This window comes from Peromyscus leucopus, chromosome 2, assembly GCF_004664715.2.
Source record: "Peromyscus leucopus breed LL Stock chromosome 2, UCI_PerLeu_2.1, whole genome shotgun sequence".
Classification (NCBI taxonomy): Eukaryota; Metazoa; Chordata; class Mammalia; order Rodentia; family Cricetidae; genus Peromyscus; species Peromyscus leucopus.
Window position 1 is genome coordinate 87,081,414 of NC_051064.1, and position 22,890 is coordinate 87,104,303.

Sequence of the window (22,890 nt, forward strand, 5' to 3'; positions counted from 1 at the left end):
ATCAAGACCTTAAAGAAGATATGAGCAAATCCATTAATAAAATCTATGAAAACACAAACAAAAATTGAAATGAAATGAAAACAATAAGCTGTTCAAGGCACAAAAGTGGAAATGGAATCAATAAAGAAAATTCAAACTAAGACAAAACTGGAAGTGAAAACCTTGTGAACTCAAACTGGAGCTCAGAGGCAATCATCACCAACAGACTACAAAATGGGAAAGAGAGAGTATCAGACATCCAATACAGAATAGAAGAAATGAATACCCCAGTCACAGACAATGTTAATTCTTTAAAGATATGGATGCAAAACATTCAGAAAATCAGAAACACCATGAGAAGACCAAATGTAGGAATAACAGAAATAAAAGAAAGTAAAGAAAACCAGGTTAAAAAAAATCACAAAAAATATTTTTTTATAATCTCATAGAAGACAATCTTCTTAACCTCAAAAGGGAGATGTCTCTCAAGGTACAAGAATCATACAAAACAATGAATAAACAGAAAATAATTTCTCCAAATATCTAATAATCAAAATATTAAAAACTGGAAAGTAAAACAACGAAATAAAATTATAAAGGCAGAACTAAAAGAATAACACCAGACTCTTCAATAGGGAGCCTTACTGGATGTTCTACAGACTAACAGACTAGAGATACAAGCCCAGACTAATATACTGAACAAAGCTTCCAATCACTGTAGACGGAGAAAGAAAAAAATTTTCATGAAAAAAAAAAAACAATTTTATGCAATATATATCTATAAATCTGGCCATTCAGAAGGCCCTAGAAGAAAAACTTGAACCTAAAGTGTTTATTCACACCCAAGAAAATACAAGGTATAAGTAAGCTAAAAGAAACCAAGATGGGGAAAAAACATACCACAAAACTAAAATAACAAAATTAACAAACGCTACTCATTGGTCATTCTCAACATCAATAGTCTCAGTTCCCCAATAGAAAGATACAGACTAACAGACAGGATTTGAAAGCAAATTCTATCCTGCTGAGTCTAAGAAACACCATAATATCTAGGATAGACATCACTCAGGGTGAAAGGATGTGAAAAGATATCCTAAGCTACTGGACTACCTGGTTTTAAAAGAGCCTGCTTGGTCTCTGGGGTTCAGGATGCCCATCTGGCCTCTAGTGAAGAAGGAGGCTTCTGCCAGAATTGTGCCCAGGGATATTGTAACAGGTGAAGAGGGGCAGTTGGGGTTATTCTGGGCTTGCTTGAGCAACATGAAGGGGCAGTATGTCCCCAAACATGAAACTTACAGGTAAATGGATGAAGCTAGAAAAAAATGATTTGGAATTGGATAACACAGGTTCAAAAAGACAAATATGGCATGTGATCTTTGGATTACCCTGGGAAGTAGGGGTAAATAGGTTAGATTGTTATGACTGGATGGTGTAGGATGATGGATAAGACTAGCAAATTATGAGGGAGAGGGAAGATCTTATGGGGAGGGACATTTGCAACATTGTGGACATTTGAGGCATTGTATAGAAACCTAGTACAGTAGAAGTTTACTAAGATCTATACATGTATAAAGGTAATCTAAATGAAATTGGCAAATAACAGAAGAGATGGAGCCAAACTGGATGTCTTGTTGCCAAATAAGGCTCTATTTCTAGGAATGGTTTAAAAGGGTTAAATCTAATCTATTTATTCCTGACAGACCCTATTGTAACACCCAAACAAACTAGACATTTGCCAAGGCTATTAGTTGCTCTTGAGAAACTGATGATAAGGGCTTTTTGCTGAAATCAGTATTACTCAACTCTTTAAAGAAGTTGAACTGTTGCCTACCTTAAGCCTTCATCCATATCAGCTAGTATCCTTAGTATTGGTATACTCTTTACACTACCAAAGGAGAAAGGTAAACACCAACCGAACTACAAACTCTTCTCTCTACAATGGTGACTTCTATGTAAGGTATGGTAGTTCAACGGTGGCATAAAACTTGCAGGAGTAAATAACCAATATCTGATTGGATTTAAGACCCATTCCATGAGATGTAACATATACCTGTTATTCATCTGGCCAAGAACCTGTGACCATATTGGCCAGGGACATGGGAAAAACCGAATACTACTGTCCTGCTAAAGAAACAAAGCTATAAAGTTACTCTAAACAACATTCAAATATACTCAGAAACTAGTGCTTTGCTCAGCCATCATCAGACAAGCTTCCTCCTGCAGTATATAAAAACTAATTCAGAGACTGACAGCCAGATGAGGTGCAGAGATGAAGAGTCCTTAGTACACTCAGTCCTAAGTAGTATGATTCTATAAATTCCCTCTCCTCAGGGCTCATGAACACTGCAGAAAGGGAGACAGAAAGATTGTGAAAGCCAAAGAAGGTGAAGGCCACCAAGGAATCAAGGACTTCTAGACCCAAATCAAAAGGGGCAATAATATATATGAACTCACATAGATTGTGGCAGCATTCACAATGCCATCCTGAATATGTTCCAGATGGCATCCCATCCTAGTGCTGATAAAAGCAGACACAAGCTTCATCTCTAACCCAGAAGTCATTTTCAATTGATATCTACTCACAAGTGAAAAAATAATTTTCTCCAACTAGTCTTACTGGGTATTTAAAACATTCTTAAGCCCAGGCCTCATGTTTTGCAGTAGATGGCCAAAACAAGAACTTATTTGTTTGTTTGTTTTATTTTAAAATGCTTTTTCTGACTTTTGTTTTTTAAATTTTTATCCTATAGGTCTTTTGCTTATATAATATGGTTTTTGATTTTGTGTTTTTATGGGCTTTCTGAGTGTGCCAATGTTTGTGTCTCTGTCTATATGTGTTCTTTGTGCTTTTTCTTTCTTTTTTTTAGTTTTATTTATTTAGTTTTCATCCTGACCACAGTTCCTACCCTCTTCCCCTTCAATCCCCTCAACCCTCACCTCTTCTCTGACCACATCAACTGTTCTTCAGTTTTTGTTCAGAAAAGGACAGGCCTCCTATGGTTAGCTACAAAACAGGGCATATCAAGTTACAAGAAGACTAAGAACAAGGCAAGGCAAACCAGTAGGAGGAGTAGAGTCCCAAATGCCAGCAAAAGACTTAGAGACAGCCCTTGTTCCCACCATTTGGAGTCCCACAAGAAGAGCAAGCCACACAACAGTAACATATATGCAGAGGGCCTATGTCAGTCCCATGCTGGCTCCCTGGTTGTCTGTTGAGTCTGTGAATTCCTATGAGTCCAGGTTAGTGGATTCTGTTGGTTTTCTTGTGATGTTCTTGACTCCTCTGGTCCTATAATCCTTTCATTGGTTCTTTATTGTTTCTTTGTTTATTTGTCTTTTCCTATTAAATTTTTTTAAATTTTATCACATATTCTTTTTTATTTTATAGATGTCTGTTTTCTTTTTTATATTTTATAATTTATTTTAATTTTGCATATCATCCACAGATTCCCTTGTCCTCCCCCTCTCCACCCCACCTGCTGCCTTCCCCTAAGCCCACCCCCCATTCCCATCTCCTCCAGGGCAAAGACTCCCCTGGGGATTGAGATCAACCTGGTAGATTCAGTTCAGGCATGTCCAGTCCACTCCTCCCAGGCTGAGCCAAGTGTCCCTGCATAAGCCCCAGTGTTCCAAACAACCAGCTCATACACTATGGTTAGGTCCTGGTCCCACTGCCTGGATGTCTCCCAAACAGATCAACCTAATCAACTGTCTTACTTATCCAGAGGGTCTGATCCAGTTGGGGGCTCCTCAGCTATTGGTTCATAGTTCATGTGTTTCCATTCATTTGCCTATTTGTCCCTGTGCTTTTTCCAATCTTGGTCTCAACAGTTCTCGTTCATACAAACCATCCTTTTTCTCACCAATTGGACTCCTGAAGCTCCACCTGGAGCCTGGCTGTGGATCTCTGCATCTGGTTCCCTCAGTCATTGGATGAGATTTCTAGAATGACAATTAGGGTGTTTGGCCATCCTGTCACCAGAGTAGGTCATTTCAGGATTTCTCTCAACCATTGCCAGTAGTCTATTGTGGAGGTATCTTTGTGGATTTCTGTGAACCTCTCTAGCACTTTGCTTCTTCCTATTCTCATGGGGTCTTCATTTATCATGGTCTCTTATTCCCTGTTCTCCCTCTCTGTTCTTGATCCAGCTGGGATCTCCTGCTCCCCTAAGCTCTCTTTCCCTTGACCCTTGCCCTTCATTACCCCCCACCCCCACCCATGTCCAGATTGTTCATGTAGATCTCATCCATTTCTCTGTCACTGGGTGATCTCTGTGTCTTTCTTGGGGTCCTGTTTTCTAGGTAGCCTCCCTGGAGTTGTGAGTAGCAGTCTAGTCATCTTTGTTTTACATCTAGTATCCTCCTATAAAGGGTGGTAGCTTCACTATCCTGTAAGTTTAAGAATACAGTTTAGAATATAATAAGGAATTGTGCTTGTCTTGCAAAGTGATAACAGTAGATTGTTTTCTAACATACATTAGTTCACTATCCCAGGGAAACCATCTAGGTTTCAAGTAACAGGCATTTCTTCCCTCCTGCTGACTATGCCTTAAATCCAATTACCAGCACACCAATGTTTGCATAAAAGTGCATGAAGTGACATTCACACATTGATTGGAGAGTACTGTTATGATCACAGTCAACATTAAAATCTTAACTCAGACATATTAATACTTTTTCCTCTATTATGTCCAATTCTATAATAATTAATGAAAATATGATCAAATATATCTAAATATCTTCATTGCTAATGCCTAACTTGCAATTTCTGAATTAACACTGATTAGATGACTCAAATTAATGCTAAGTTGGAAGAAATAATTATGCATAATTGTATTTGTTATGAATTATGAGTCTAAGATAAGGAAATCAATTAATTTCTTTCCATAAACTTCCAAGGTTTGGAATCTTTAACTTTCCAGGGCTTTAGTTTCTTCACTACTGGAAAATACATCATTTTCTTCTTAAATTTTATTCATTTTTAAAAATTTAATCAGATTGTTGTTATTTTTGCCTAATAGAACAGGCTGGCTTCGAACACAATACTATCCCCTTTTTCCCTGTAAAGTACTGATATTATATGTGTATTCAACAGTGTTTAACTATTCAGAATTATATATGTTATATGTATGCACACACATACACACACACACACACACACACACACACACACACACTCACACACAGTGTTACTGGAAGTTAAATTCCATGCCTTGTATCTGCTACATAAGTCCTCTAACATTGAGTTACCTGACAAAGTTATTTCTGGAACTCACAAAAGTATCATGGTGATTAACTGAAGTAGAATTGTGTGCTATACCACAAACAGTCTGCTTATTAGAACAAACAAAATACTCCCCATCATTCCTAGGTGCGAATGCCGATGTAATCTGTTACTGTTACATCAACTTGGGGTATAGATGGATTGTTAAACAACATTGTGCTTGGTATAATTGAATCCAAACATGTATAATCTGGCCATTTAATTGATTTCCTGTTCTTATTTTTCCATTAGCCCTGAATGAATTTCTTCCATTTGAGATGCTCTCTGACTATGAATTCTGACAATGTTTAAACTAAACCTCATCATTTAGTGATTCATACACAATATTCAGAAGGACACAGGAAAACATTCCATTCAGTGTTACATGAGATGTTATTTTATTATGTCTAATAAGATTCTGTTTTTTATTATTCTTCAACATAAAATGAAATTTCAAATTGATCTGATACACATCCACACACACATACACAAAAAAATTTTGATGATTTCAATCAACTAGAATAGACATGGGAAACAGAGCACTGAAATCCCTCATGAGATTTGTCCTGAGATAACAACATGGAGATTACATCTGAGGACATGCTTCTGATTTGAAAAGCTTTTTCTTTCTTTTTGCTTTGAGTCTAATGACAGATAAAGAGAATCACATTTCACAGATGTGACAATGAGAATGACAGCAGAAGAAAAGCTTCTAATCCATCTTCCTAACAGGCTCACCCTTAGTTGAAAGGTCCCTTGCATTGGAATTCAGAAGCTTCATTATTACTTCTGGGTCACAGTCATGTTAATTCATTATAGTGGAATCTCCTTTATTACCCTTATTCAGAGTAACTCACTCTATATTATGTACATCACAATGTTCAATAATTTAATGACTACTGTCCGTTATAATTGGCTATTATACTCTTACTTACATTGTTGAAAATTAGGGTGTAATGTTCATAGTTTCAACTTCATGTGTCACTAATTTTGATTCAAATGAGAGTATTTATTTTATTATATTTTTTCAATATGTTTTTAACTAAAATAGAATTGGTATGTTGCATTGTCCTTTCTGGAACCATGAAAGCTAGGCTGCAGGAGAGAAGCTTTTAGTGGAGAGAAACTTCAAATAGGGATGAAGGAGTGGTGTCAATATATTTTTAATCATTAATGATAATTAGTATTTTGGGCAATTAGCTCTTGATAATGATTATTTATTGGAGTTGGAGAGATGTCTCAGTGGTTAAGAGGACTTGTTCTTGTAGACAACCTGGGTTCTATTCCAAGCACCCATATGTTGGCTCATCTACCATCCACAACTCCAGTTTCTGGAGAACTGATACATATTTCTAATATCCATGGGCACCAGACATTGTATGGTACACAGACATACATGTGAACACTCTTATACATAAAATAAAAAATACATCTCAATCACTTCAATAAAATATAAAGGAAGATAAGAATCTAAAGTTACTATAATGATAACTATTGTTTTTTGGTATTTTAATATTTTATTAATCCTGAAATATGGAGTTTTTTTTCTGAAAATGCTGTTTAGATGGAGGTAAAGTCTCTATTAGTTTAAGGTATGTAAGTAAAAGTGATATACATATTTTCACAGTGAATTATTTAATTGCCAATGTGAGAAATTTTAGAACTCCTTGAGAAATTTTCTACTAACTTCTAAAAAGTTTCCATCTAGAATAACAAGATGTGTATCAGAGTCTCCTGAGAACAAACATGGAGCAATAACAGCTTACAAAAACAGCAAATTTCAAGTAAATTTTACAATTGTAATCTTAGTATTTTACTGCAGATTATCAATGACATACAACAGTAATTTACCAAAACTCTCTAAATTACATAGAGCATCAGCCATGGTGTTATCAGCAAAGAGTAGTGTCTAGTGTCTCTGGATAATAAAATATCATCTGTGATATGCAGTGAAGAAGTAAGTTGATAAACTACCACGTGTATAATCACGGAAGGCTATTAGCAATGTCCAAGAACTTCTGCTTCCTATGAAAGATATTGGAAAAGAGAAAGCTATTGTGTTTATTAAATGCTGTTAACTGAACCTGAAAAGTAATTGCAATCTACAGATGAGTTTTCCAGTTAAATCATTGAACAAAAACTATAATTATAAAGGTAAAATCAATAGAAAAATAGAAATTACAGAATAATTCAAGATTGTGAGAGAAAACAGTATCAACATTGTGAAAAATAAAATTTGAGAATACTGATAGTCAAGGGATATTTTTGATGAATCAATTAAAATAAAATCAAGAATATAGAAAATAACTCCTATTGTTGATATTTCTGGGCATATTAAGTGCTGAATATGTTCAAGCATGACTAAAATGACCTCAATGTCTTTAGAATGATTTAATTTTAAAGAAGTATCTTTGTGTCCATGGTCTCCTGAACATCTTTATTACACTTGAAAGTACTTACTTTAGAAAACATGCAATTATATACTGTCTCTTTAATTTTTATGTCTTCTCCAAGACTGCTGACTGTGATTCAGGAATGTCTTTATCAAAGCATGTTGACTACCCTTTTAAAATTCAGTATTCACTCTATACTATACAGGGAAATAGAAATGCAACCTTTGTAAGCACTGGTAAGTGAAACCCTTGTTGATTTTGAGTTCATTTGTTGGGCTGGGTTTCTTTGTTATTGTTGTTTGTTTGTTCATAGTTTTATGAGTGTTGTTTACCCATAGTTGGCCAGGAACTCACTATGTAGAACAAGCTGGCCTTGAGTTCTAGAAATCTGTCAGCCTCTGATCCTGGGTTCTGGAATTAAAAGCCTGTGCCACCATGTCAAGCTCCAACTCATGTGGTTAAATTGCATGTGCACATGATCAGCTAACTGCCTTCAGTTCTATTCTGCCTGTTTGAGCCACTTTTGTCTTTGACCACTTCTCCTTTCAAGAAATCCCAAGCTCTACCTCTCCTGGGGTAATAAATCTGAATAAAGGCACTCTTCCTTGATTAACTTATCTGTGACAAGTTTTCTTTGAAAATTTTCCTGAGTAAGACAACAATGCAAAGAATTAAAATAGTAAAACAGGGTTTAATCATTTAAAAGAAATGATAACCAAACATCTTGGGTACCTACAGTAAGGAATAAATGATTCATTAAAGGTTTTTCAATTCATTAAAGGTTTTTTTTAATTCATTGACATGAAAGATCTTCCCATTTTTGTGATCTTCTTCAGCTTTGTAAATTAGTGTTTTCTTATTTTGATTTAGGGATCACTTAATTCATTGATTAATTTATTCTTTTATTATATCTGTTTTGTGTAGCTAGAGTTTTCCTGCCTTGCCCACAGTCAGGACAAATCTTTGTCACCCGCCAGTCCCACAGCCTCTCAGACCCAACCAAGTAAACACAGAGACTTATATTGCTTACAAACTGTATGGCCGTGGCAGGCTTTGCTAGCTGTACTTATATCTTAAATTAATCCATTTCCATAAATCTATACCTTGCCACATGGCTGGTGGCTTACCAGCATCTTCACATGCTGCTGGTCATGGCGGCAGCTGGCAGTGTCTCTGCCTCAGCCTTCTGCTTCCCAGTATTCTCCTCTCTCCTTGTCCCACCTACTTCCTGCCTGGCCACCGGCCAATCAGTGTTTTATTTATTGACCAATCAGAGCAACAGATTTGACATACAGACCATCCCACAGCACTTCCCCTTTTCTTTTTTTTAAAAAGGAAGGTTTTAACTCTTATACAACTCCAAAGCCAGCTTGGTATATTTGGGAATTTGGGCGTAGCTTCTCTTACTACTTCCTGCTGGAGGGGGGCGCTGTATCTTATGGGGACACAAAGAAAATTTTAGGATCATGGAGTAGTCCCTGAGACTGTATTGTCTGAGCCAGTTGCCTTGAAACGATTCTAGATGTTGGATCATCTGGGCCATGGTGTCATCGGAGATCTTTCAGGTGGTCTTGGCTGGTCAAACCTGATGTATCTTAATCTGGAACAAATCCATAGCCTCTGGCTTTCTGTAGAAACAAAAGCAGAGCCTCTTTTCCAAAGCAACATATCCTTATAGCCAAATTTTGAAGTCAAGGTACCTTTAAAATATACATTTTGGCAGAACTCAACAGCTTTTGCAGTCAAATGTTTCTCTTCAGTTACGAATATCAAAGAGAACATAATCCAGATTCTCTGTGTGGTAGCCATCTTTATGTGGCTTATGTTTTATATTACCTTGAGCCTATTGCTTTAAACTGAAGCCTTCTTAGCACTGTGGATGTTGGCTCTGCCCACATCAGCTTCCCAACATGGCGGTGATACGTTTTCCGCCAGCTCTGGGAGCCATCAACTCTCAGAAATAGTGGGTCTATGCTTCTTATCAAAGCAGCGTGTAGCCCAGAAACCTCTTTTTGTTTTGTACTAGCAAAAGCTAAATCCACCATGCAGCTTAATGTGCCACTTGCAGAGGCCTCATTCCCACCATACTGCAGACCGAGAGCACACGCCAGGAACCCGCCAGTAACTCAAACCGGCAGCTGCTGCTCATTTGAGAGAGACAATTAGGAAGCTGTTTTTAGCTCCGTTTTAGAATCTTTTCTCAGGTTTTAGGTGGAAACTCTTGCCCTCTCGTTGGCGCCATTGTACTAGAGTTTCCTGCCTTGCCCACAGTCAGACAACTCTTTGTCACCCGCCAGTCTCACAGCCGCTCAGACCCAACCAAGTAAACACAGAGACTTATATTGCTTACAAACTGTATGGCCGTGGCAGGCTTTGCTAACTGTACTTATATCTTAAATTAATCCATTTCCATAAATCTATACCTTGCCATGTGGCTGGTGGCTTACCGGCATCTTCACATGCTGCTGGTCATGGCGGCAGCTGGCAGTGTCTCTGCCTCAGCCTTCTGCTTCCCAGTATTCTCCTCTCTCCTTGTCCCACCTACTTCCTGCCTGGCCACCGGCCAATCAGTGTTTTATTTATTGACCAATCAGAGCAACAGATTTGACATACAGACCATCCCACAGCAGTTTTGTAGTCTGTGTGTCTAGTATTGGTCCCATGAACAAAATATCCAGAAATAGTCAATGAAAACTAAAAAATAACCAATATGGATACATTATGATGCTTGCTTTCAAAACATTTTTTTTGTCATGATAGACAAAATATTATTGTACAGGCATAAAAACAGACACCTACAAATCTATAATACCCAAATTAATCTGCACATCTACATAAAACTGACCTCCAACAACGACTTCACAATTATACATTAGGGCGAGGAATGTATCTTCAATAAATAGTTCTGGGAAAAAGAGATAACCGCTACATAATAATAAAGTGACTCATTTTTATTAATGTATGAAAACAGTTCAAACTGAATCAAAGACTTTGGTATAAGTACTGAACCTTTGAATCTGCTAGAATAAAGCATAAGTAAAACAATTCTTTCTTTTTTATTTATTAATTAATTTTTTACAGCCCAGTCACATATTCTCTCTCCCTCAATTGCTCCCAGTTGCTTCCCAGTAACTCTCCCATAATCCATTCCTTCTCCTTTCTCTTCAGAAAAGGGCAGACCTCCCATGTTTATCAGCCAGCCATGGCATATCAAGTTGCAGTAAAATTAAGCACCTCTTTACATTTTGTGGCTGAACCAGGCAACCCAGTAGGAGGAAAGGGTCGCAAAAGCAGGTAACAGAGTCAGAGACTGCCCCTACTCCCACAGTTAGGAGCCCCACAAGACCAAGGTATACAACTGTAACATATGTTCAGAGGGCCTAGGTCAGTCCCATGCAAGTTCTCTGGTTGGTAGTTCAGTCTCTGCGAGCCCTTGTCAGCCAATGTTAGGTGATTCTGTTGGAGTTCTTTTGGTGTCCCTGGCCCCTCTGGCATCCATAATCCTTTCTCTCCCTCTTTCACAGGATTCCCCAAGGTCTGACTAATTTTTGTCTCTGGGTCTGTCAGTTACTGGGTAAAGTCTCTCTGAAACAATTGGGCTAGTTAACACATCTATGAGTGTAGTAGAATATCATTAGTAATCCTTTCATTGATATTTATTTATTTATTTATTTATTTATTTATTTATTTATTTATTTATTTATTTTTGCCTATCATGTTCGGTTTTCTCCTAGGTCTCTGAGCAGTCCAGCCCCTGGATGCTGGTGCTCTAGGCAGTGTCAGGGATGACCTCCATCACATGGTATGGGTCTCAAGCTGGACCAATCATTGGTTGGTCTCTCCCATAATTTCTGTACCACATTTACCACAGCACATCTTGCAAGCAGATAAATTTGTACATCAAAGATAATGTGTGTGTGTGTGTGTGTGTGTGTGTGTGTGTGTGTGTGTATGAGTTTGTGTGTGTTTCCCTTTTTAAGCATTTTTTTGGCATGAGATTATTTATTTCCTATGCTTCTGTGGATGTATTTAACCTTCTTGGCTTGGATTTTTCCTTCTAGTACCTTTTCTAGGGCTGGATTAGGGAATAGACTTTGTTTAAATTTGACTTTGTCATGAAATATCTTGTTTCTCTACCTATGGTGATTGAAAGTCTTGCTGGGTAACATGTTGGGCTTTTAGAGTTTGTAAGACATTGATCAGTCCATGCCCTTCTGGCTTTTCAGAGTCTTCATTGAGAAGTCCAGTGTAATTCTAATATGCCTGCCTTTATATGTTACCTGGCCATTTTCCTTTGCAGCTTTTAATATTCTTTCTTAGTTCTGCATGTTTTGAGTATTATGTGGCATGGGGAAATTTTCTTTTCAAATCTATTTGTTGTTCTACAAGCTTCTTAAACCTTTATAGGCACATTCTTTAGTTTAAGAAGATTTTCTTCTATGATTGTGTTGAATATATTTTCTGGGCTTTTGAAGCAAGATTCTTCCTCTTCTTCTATTCATATTATTCTTAGGTTTTGTATTTTCATCGTGTCACAGATTTCTTGAGTTTTTCATATTAGGAATTTTTTAGATTTAACATTTTCCTTGACCAATGAATGTAGCTGAAGTTTTCCTATGTCCTGGCCTGCTGGCAATCGGGACAAATCTCTCCCACTTGTGTCCCCCAAGTAAACATACAGAGACTTATATTACTTATAAACTGTATGGCCATGACTGGCTTTTTGCTATCTATTCTTATATCTTAAATTAACCTATTTTTATTAATCTATAAATTGCCACGTGGCTCGTTGCTTACTGGTATCTTATATCATGCTTCTTTTGGTGGCTGGCAGCGTCTCCTGACTCTGCCTTCATCACCCCAGCCTTCTCTTCTCTCCTTGTCCTGCATACACTATCCTTCCTGCCCGGCTACTTGACCATAAATGTTTTATTTATCAATCAATCATAGCAACATATATTCACAGCATACAGGACATCTCACAGCAAATGAATCTATTTCTTCTATCATATCTTCAACACCTAAGATTCTCTCTTTCAGCTCTTGCACCTTGTTAGTGATGTTTGCATTTATAGTACCTGTTTGCTTACCTAGATTTTCCATTTCCAGAATTAATTCCATTTGTGTTCTCCTCTTTACTTCTATTTCAATTTTTAAGTCTTGAACAGTTGTATTTGCCTGTTTTATTCTTGCCTTTCTTGACATTCTTTAAAAGATTTATTGATTTCTTCCTTTTTTGTTTGTCTAACATCACTTTCTTTAAGGCATTTTTTTTTTCATTTCCTTTTTAAGGATGTCTATCATCTTCATAAAATTGATTTTAAAATTGTTTGTTTGTGTTTCAGCTGTACTGTAATGTTCAAGTCTTGTTGTTGTAGGATAGCTGGGCTCTGGTGGTGCCATATTGTCCTTTCTGTTGTTGATTGTATTCTTATACTGGCTTTTAGCATCTGGGTTTAGGATAATTATAAGACTAGGCTTTGACTCCCGAATTTGTCTTTTTTGGATGGGTGTACTATTCCTTGGTTTCCGTTTCCTCTCTCTTTTCCTATCTTAATTAATCATGGGTTCTTGTGACTTGCAAGTCTTCATGTTCAGTAGTGTGTCTCTGCTGCAATTTTTGTGGTTGCAAGACCTCTGGGGTTTTGATTGCTCATGTTGCCTCTATGGTTCCAAGTACCTATGTGGCCTCTCGAGTTTGGCTATCTGCTTGGTCTCTGGGATTAGAGGGAATGGCCTCCAGTACAGCAGAAGTTTTCTGCAGAGGTTGTGGGCTGGAATATGGAGCTCATGGGAGGAGCTGTTGAATCAGCTTTAGGGAGTATTAGTTGCCTGTAGGCAGTGTCTTACCTTGGGTCCCTAGAATTGGCCTGGGCTCAGGTAAAACAGAAGTATTTTGCATGAAGTTGAGGGGCAGAAGATTGTGAAGGGGGTGCAGTATGTTGTTGTTGTGTGGGCTTTATGGAGTGTTAGCAGAATTGTCGGCAAAATCTAAAATGGGGTGCTTATGACCAGCCTGGCCTCGGATAAACCAGCTATAGTTATGGCAGGTAAAACACTTTTAAAACTGTTTCTCAATAAGCAGTAGCTTAGATATGGTCCCCAAAGTACAAAAAAAGTCAAGTGAAAGTAGACAAATGGACTTATGTTGAATTAAAAAATCTTCTGTATAGGGAAAGAAATAATAAATAAAGTTAAGAGAAAACTTAGAGAATGGAATAAAAATAATCCAAGTATTCATCTGAATAAGATAATGACTGAAATGCATAAGAAACTCAAAAATCCAAAATAAAATGAATCCAATTGAATGTGATGAATATGCTTTTCAAATAAAATGGAAATAAATTCCCAACAACTAGAAGAAAATAAATACTCAATATCACTTACCTGCAGAAGAATTTAAATCAAGACTACAGTGGCCAGGTGGTGGTGGTGCATGCCTTTAATCCCAGAACTTGGGAGACAGAGACAGACAGATGTCTGTGAGTTTGAGGGCAGCCTGGGATACAGAATAAGTTCCAGGAAAGGCTCCAAAGCTACACAGAAAAATCATATCTCAAAAAAAAAAATTAAAAAAAGACTACAGTGAGGGTTACCTTACAAATTATAATGACTTTCACAAAAAAATATTGTCTAAGTTATAGAGAAATAAGAAGACTTGTATAGTGTTGCTGGGTATGATCAAAAATTATTAGAACCACAGGGGATAATTATAAAGATCCTCCAAAGCTAAAACAGATTCACACTATGAACCAGCTATCTTTTCTGTACTGTATATCAAAAGAGTTACCAAAAAAGAGGTTTGAACACCATTGCATTACTATCACAAATCTTAAGATGTAGACTCATCCTTTGGGTATTTCAATGGATTAATGAATAGTAAACAACAAACACACACACACACACACACACACACACACACACACACGGGAGGGGGAGGAGAGAGAGAGAGAGAGAGAGAGAGAGAGAGAGAGAGAGAGAGAGAGAGAGAGAAAGCATCATTTAGACACAAAACAATAAAATTCTATCAGTTGCAGAAAAATGATTGAACTGGAAGGCATGGTGTTAAATTAAAATTTCACACACAGAGATACTAGTACACTACATTGTTTCTATATATAGAAGTGAAAAAATGTTATCCTAAGTATAGAATAGTCATCAACAAAGGTTGACAAAAGATTGATTTTAAAGGAAAACAAGGCTGGGTGTGAACAATGCACAAAGTGTGCATGTGTTAAAGTATTCCCTTGACTTATACTAATATTACTACAATGACTATATTTTATTCAAACATGAAGTAAAAGTCAATTTATATCCTGAGTATGTGACATTGAGAAGCATATAATATTAAGAAAAACATATAATTATAAAATAAAAAAATTCATATGTCAGATCAATTGTATAGATATGTTAAATGATATAAAAATAAGTATAACAAACTGAAATATAATAACTACCTTACTTAGGATAATTAATCAATAAGTTCTATCAATTAGTATGTTTTGATGTCAGTAAAACTCACCTATGATATTAAAATTAAATCTGAAAGGTCTTGGAACAAAATCCTGACCAAAATATTGAAATATCATAAAGTATCCCAATATTTGAGTTTATTTCTGGGAACAAGTGTTCTTTCAGTAGGAAGTGCAATAATATGGACCAATTCTGGCTCTTTGATTTTTGGTTCTATGACAACTTTTCTCATATATTTTAAGTGACAGAGATAGAGAGAAGGGGGAGTAAAGTAGGTAAGGACACACACACACATACACACACACGGGAGATATTTATAAATGAATTATTTGCAATAAGATGAATATTCTGGAAAAAAACTAAAAAAAATAATTAGTTAAAGCAAGACTTGTTTATGGGATAAAATTGGAAAATCTTTGAAAACGTGAGTGTAAAAAATGACAAACTTGTTTTTTGCATAAAAGTACTGTATGGTTTTAGAGTAAGGTTATCAAAAGAACATTTTTAATCTCAACATACTTGCACATGAACTTTCAAGACAATAAAATTGGGCCTGTAGCAGATACAGGAGAGAAACCTTTCTGACCTTTAGAGGCAAGTGGCCTCAGAAGGATTTTGTGACAATAACAGAACACGAAGCATGTGGATCTGGGTGGGGGCACTTTCTGTCAAACTGTGTTTGGACCACCAGCCCCCAGATAATAACATGAAGACTTCTTGTTAATTATGAAAGCTTAGCCTTGACATAGGATTATCCCAAACTAGCTCTTACTACTTAAATTAACCCACTTCTATTAATCAACATTCTGCCACACGGCTTGTTACCTCTCCTTAGGACTGTATGTCCTACTGGCTCCTCATGTGGCTGGTGAATTCCCTGCCATCAGTTTCTTCCCTCAAGTTTCACTCTCTCCCAATAAGTCCTGGCTATTGTCTGTGGCCTAGCTAGTGAACATTCAGCTCTTCATTAAACAATCATTTTACCTTAGCCAGACAAGTAAAACATATCTTCACACAGTATGAAAAAATATCCTGCAACAGATCTGAGCACTAAAAGATGTACAAAAGCAAGACCAGATATGAGTAGTACATGTTTCTAGCCATGTAGCCCAAAGAAATATTCTATTACACACAAGGAAGAATTCTACTACAAACAAAGGAATAACAATGCTACAAAGGAATAACAATGAGAAACCAGTATATCCAAATGAAAGACACCTAAGATTGTCTTGTGTATCTGTGGGCAAGTCTACTATGAAAAGGAGAGCAAATTCTCATATCTGTGATCTTCAGAATTAATCGTTTCATTTTACTTCTAATTTATGTAAAATAGAGCAGCATATACACACCTGCATAAACACTGAAGCTGCAGAACAATTTCAAATAAATATGTACCTAGAACTACATAGAAATTGTCTTAGAAAAGTTGCCCAGTGGTAAAAGCTACACAATTATTTCTTGGAATTTATAGATCCTGCACATGGGAAGTAATAATGTGTCACAAGAAAACAGGTGAGATTACAAGCGGTATGTCTTCAGTCTAATCTGTCTGTGTGGTTAGATGTGCATTAACAAAAACAAAAACACGAAATAATACCAAACTGTGATGAAAGTGATAAGGCCACTGTACTCATAGCCCTAACTATATCATACTATACCACAGTATTACCAGTTTTGGTTAGCTACAATTTTCTCTAAACAAGAAGTATTTGGCACTCACAATGCTCAAATCAAACACTCAACTGTAACTAAATAAGTCTGAACGATGACTAACTATAATCTTCCAAGCTGAAGAAACACAGTTTGGGGTCTTCTTACTACAATGTTACACTCGCTGATCCACATTCTCTCCCTCTTCCTCCCTTCCACATGCTCTGAAAACCTACTTATGATTTTGAGGTATTTTATGACAGCAAAAATTCTGGTTTGCTCTTATGAGTGAAATCACAATCAGAAAATCATCATTGCTAGGTATATCAAACTTCTTCCATTCCCCAGCATCTAGCACTCATTTCTGCATATGCACACATCTATATCTAGGATAACCTGTAACATGTGCTTCCATTAAACATGTTTTTTACAAGTATGTTCTATAAGTGATCATAGTTTAGGGCCCTAAATTTTCTTTAGGAGGTCAGATAGAAATCTATAATTTGCATGTTAGGTCAGGCCTAGATTATATTTAAAATGATCTATCTAGATAGATATAGATATATATTTAGTGACTATATAGCAAAGGCATAATAAAATTTTAATCTATAGTTAATAATTTATACAAATATGTCTAAAATTTTGTTTAGACTACTTATGAAATTTGTAAACTGTTACTTTAAAGATGATATGCTTTAATTTTGTTTATTGTATACTATATAAACACCTTTAATTTAGAATCATTATGCCTTTTATGGTTTTAGTAAAATGCAATACCAAAGATACATTAAAGTTTTAGCTTTCCGGGTATTTATTTATATCTCTGTGATAGAGTTAACTTATAAAATCCTAAGAAATAATTCATATGTAAGATTTATTTATTTATCTCAGGGAAAAATACTGCAAACTGTTCTTTTTAGATGATTGAAAATTATTTTAGAGTTGTTTTGGGTTCAAAGTAAAATGTAAATGTAAAACCAAAAGTTTCCTTGTCCTTCTGTTTCCATACATGCCTAACATCCATATCTTGTCTCACAAATAAAAATATCCCATAATCATGGAACTCACATTAAATACCATGTTTCATCTGGAAATATCACCTTGGGTAAGGATTATCTTTTAATCTGGGCAACCCATACATTTGAACAAAAGTGTGATCACATGTGTACTCTACAAAGGACATCAAAGTTAGTATCACTGCCTTACAAATACCTTTTGCTTCCTCTGTGTATCCCTCCTTTCTTAACAGCACGTGCCAATCCATCCTATTTTCTAACTCCCCAGTTTTTTCTATTACAAATTAATATATATACACGGCTTTTGACAGTCTATAGGCTCTGGAGACCACTGTGTTTGACTTAGAAATACACTTTTATATTTAATGCATAGCTGCATGCCTTTGCAGCTTGTGTAATTCTGAGTGGTGTTCCAGTTTGTATACACTGCTGTTCACACATTTATCTGCAGAAGGACTTTGTTGTTTCTTCCAGATTTGGGATATTTTAAATACATATTATACAGATATCTACACTGAATTTTGTAGGATTTCATTGTTAAATCATTTGCACAAGTAACCTGGGTTGTAATTGATTGATCATATAAGATTTACATTTAAATTTATATGAAAACCTTTCAAGGTGTCTTCTGAAATGGCTGCATTATTTTGTGCTCAGATGATCAGTAAATGGAATTCCCTGTTATGGGTCCTCACTGGTACTCCATTGTGTTACTATTCTGAACTATGTTCCTCCTAATATGCACATAGTGGCATCTTATTGTTGTTATCATTAGCAGTTCACCAGTGACACACTATAAAGAACAGGGTTTTTCCAGTATTCTTATTTATAGTAAATTACCTTTCTTAATACTTTGACTAAAACAGAGAGAAACAATTCACAGATAGACATGTTTATTTGACTCATAGTTCCAGAGTGCCTACTCCATCATTGTGCTAGGGAGAAAGTATAGTAGCTGAGCATCTCCATCTACAGTGATGGGGACATTTGAAGGGAGACTTCACATCTCGATAATTCACATAACAGAGACTAAACCAGAACCAGAGTTAGACAGTGATCTCAAACTCCCACCTCTAGTAACCCTTCTCCCAGATAGTTCCATAGCCTCTCTGAACAATGCTACCAGCTGAGGACAGAGGGCTGAAACATAAGACTGTGGGGATTGGCATAGCCTTTACTACCTGTGTTTTGATTGCACATTGCCTGTTAAAATCTTTTGCCCATTTTTGAGTTATTTAATTTCTAGGATATGCAGTGAGTGCATGCAAGAATATGTGTATGTGTGTGTGTGTGTGTGTGTGTGTGTGTGAGAGAGAGAGAGAGAGAGAGAGAGAGAGAGAGAGAGAGAGAGAGACTGTGTAATCATTTTAATCCCAGCCTATGACATATATTCCTATCTATTGACATCATGTTATGCAGAATTGATCATTTAACATTAAGATAATCTAGTATTTTGATTGTTGCTTTCAGGGGCTATAGGGTTGATGTTGTCTACCACATATAATGTCTTCTGGACTTGTCTGTCATTAAATGTTGTTTTACACATAATGTTTCAGGATACAAACTGTTTTGAATTAATTTTGGTGAAATATGTGGGATCTGTGTCTAGATTCATGTGCATATTTGTGTGTCCAATTACTCCTGTCCAATTACTCTGACATTATTTATTGTAAACTCTTTATCTTCCTCTTCCTCTATTCTCTTGCTGCTTTCAGTGACATGTTTGCATGGGTCCACTTCTGTGTTTATTAACTCATTTCTGTCATCCTGTTCCCATCTTTTATTGCCAGTAATATATTGATGTAGTTTTATAGCAAATCATTAAGATGAATCTTCTCAGTCCAGTGACTATCATCTACACAGCTGTATCTTTATTCAGGATCTGTTGCTTTTGTGTATCAGCTTAAGGAAAGGATTGTTATATCTAGTTACAAAATTTTCAGAGATATTACTGCAATTGTATTGAATCAGGGTACAAATGAAGAAGAATAGAATTTTGAGTATGGTGCCTTCCTATCTACATATATCTTACATTTACATTCATGTAGTTGTTTAAGTCCTGTCTTTGGGATTTTACCATTTCCATTGTGTCATGTCTGTACACATTTGTTAGGTTTATACCTACTTGTTTTGTGTTTGTGTATTTAATATAAATGGTACTTTACATTTATTTCAAATTTTACTTGCACACTAACATCACAGAAGGCATTAGTTGACTTTACTTCTACAATCCACACACTAATTCTTTTAAATATTATATATGTATAAAATGTGCCTTAGGCATATCCTTCCCCCACTTCCTCATTTCCTCCTCCCTCGTTTCCTTCCTCCAGCTCTTTTCTCCAGTCTACCTCCTATCTTCCTCCCAACTTCATGTGAGCTGCTGATTAAATGATTAAATATGTAAATGCTGAACTCATGACCCCAGCAAGGATGACAGCTAAGTGAAAACTAAGAAGTTCCTGGAATGTTCCACTATTGAACATTCACATACACATTATTAACAGCTTGGTAAATATAACAGGAGGCCTGTCCAGGTGTCTAGCAGCACATCACTAACTCGTATAATCAGCTGTTATCTCTATTTACTCAAATGAAAATATAAAAGAGAAAATATTTATTTTCTATATTTTTATTTTTATTTGAATTTTATAAATCCCAACCATTGTATATATAAATCTCAGACCTTGTGATAGGAAAGGTCACACACACACACACACACACACACACACACACACACACACACACATTTTATAAGAATAAAATGTATCAGGAGTGGACTTGAGTGTTGTCATCTCCATATTCCCTGATCAAAATGAATGTGTGTTCCCATTGAGTCTTTGAGTCTCATTGAGATGTTTCTGTATACCTTCTCTCAACTTCTCTCAGCTCCCAAGATGAATTTATTAATTCATTTCTACCCTATATTGCTGTTTACCTGACATCAATCTAAGCTGATTACTTACAATAATCTCTCAGTTAACCTAATGCTAACTCTCTATCCCCTATGTCATCTTTGTCTCACTCGAGTGAGGGAAACACTACATCCTCAGCAAATCATGTTGATCATCTTTTAATGGATCCCCACCTCACCAGAGCACATCTCCAAGTTTTAGAATTAATCAACATCCTTGAACAGTAATTTACTTGATGGCCATTAGTGTGCCTTTTTTATTTCTTGCCTTTTTTTATTGTTTCCCTTAGATTTTATTGTCAGATTATTACATGTTCTATAATCAGAGTCAGTTTCATATCTAGCTTATCAATGTCCCCTTAGCTAGAATTTTGACTGCAATATTAAAGCAATGGGAAGAAAAAATATGTTTGTGATCAAAATTAATCACCATGAGAAATTTCTGACTTTTTCATTATAAATAATATCAGCTATGGTGATGTTATAGATGACGTTTTTCAGCTTAAGTGATTTCCACCTATTTTGCTTAAATTGACATAGTTGCAAGTTCTTTTTTCAAAATGTTGACATATTATCAGCTTGGTAAATATAGCAGGAGGCCTGTCTGGGAGCCTAGCAGCACATCACTAATTCTATAATATTAATTGACTTTTCAAATACTGGAACTGCCTTGCACTCCATGGATACTGAATTATGATGCAAAACTCTTCCTACACATACATATGTATCATTCATTTAATTACACTTTCCTACTTCAGTTTCATGAAATCCACTCAAGCTCTTGCTGCTTCCACTTGTTTAGTTTCTTTTTCTAGTTTTATAAAGTGACATATTTTATGCATTATGTTATATTTTATATTTAATATATCTTCTAATATATGCATTCATTCATACTACCCCATATCCCTGATTGTTTCATCACAAAAATGCTCATAAAATAGAATTTTCATTTATATTTAATTCAAAATATCTGGCACTTTTCTTGAGATAGTGTTCTTCATTCATGCATTACTTATTTATTTATTTATTTATTTATTTATTTATTTACTCTGTGTATATTGACACTTCCCTTCTATTTTTCTGTTAGTGGGGACAAATTTAATTCCACTGAATTTTGAGAGCATTTACCCTACCATCTGTCTTCTCTTATGTGAATAACTGTATTTTGTGTCCAGATCATATCTTGATGAATATTTCAAGCAAATTTGAGAGCAATGTTGAATCTATATCCATTCATGTACAAATGTACAAATGCATTGGTATCTAGTTATAGAAACCTAGAATATCTGGTTTTACCAATTTTATGATTTTAAGATTTGTTCTCTACTCACTCAACATTCTTACCAGCCTTCTCTGCTGTTATTCCTTCCTTGTGGCCAATATAAAGAAGCCTGAATAATCCTACATCAGATTAATAACAGTTCCTTAACTTCAATACAGGTTTTATATGCCTCTCAGAAGGCAAAAAAGAGAAAATCAGATTGTGATTTTGGTCTCTTTAATGGCTAGAAGTGTACCTCAGAGTACAGAGTGTCAAATCTATTAGAAACTCAATGTTTAGCTGCTGTGGGATGTTCTGTATGTCCTGTGGGAGCCCGTTCTCGGGTTCCTCATGGCTTTACCCAGCAGATCCACATAGAGGATGATTAGGACCACAATCCTGAGTGCAGGTGTTTGAGATGGTCTGCACTTGGCTGTGCTGTGGGATGGTCTGTATGTCAAGTTGCTCTGATTGGTCAATAAATAAAACACTGATTGGCCTGTGGCTAGGCAGGAAGTACAGGCAGGACTAACAGAGAGGAGAAATAAAAGAACAGGAAGGCAGAAGGAGTCACTGCTAGCCGCCACCCTGACAACATGTGAAGATTCCAGTAAACCACAAGCCATGTGACAAGGTATAGATTTATGGAAATGGATTAATTTAAGATATAAGAACAGTTAGCAAAAAACCTGCCACGGCCATACAGTTTGTAAGCAATATAAGTCTCTGTGTTTACTTGGTTGGGTCTGAGTGGCTGTGGGACTGGGGGGTGACAAAGATTTGTCCTGACTGTGGGCAAGGCAGGAAAACTCTAGCTACATTTAGCCTATATTTTTATAATTGTTTATGAAATGTTCAGTAAAGTACTTATTGGAATTATAAAATTGATGTGTAGTGATGGACAATGAGAATAAGAACAAACATAATTAAAACTGATCATT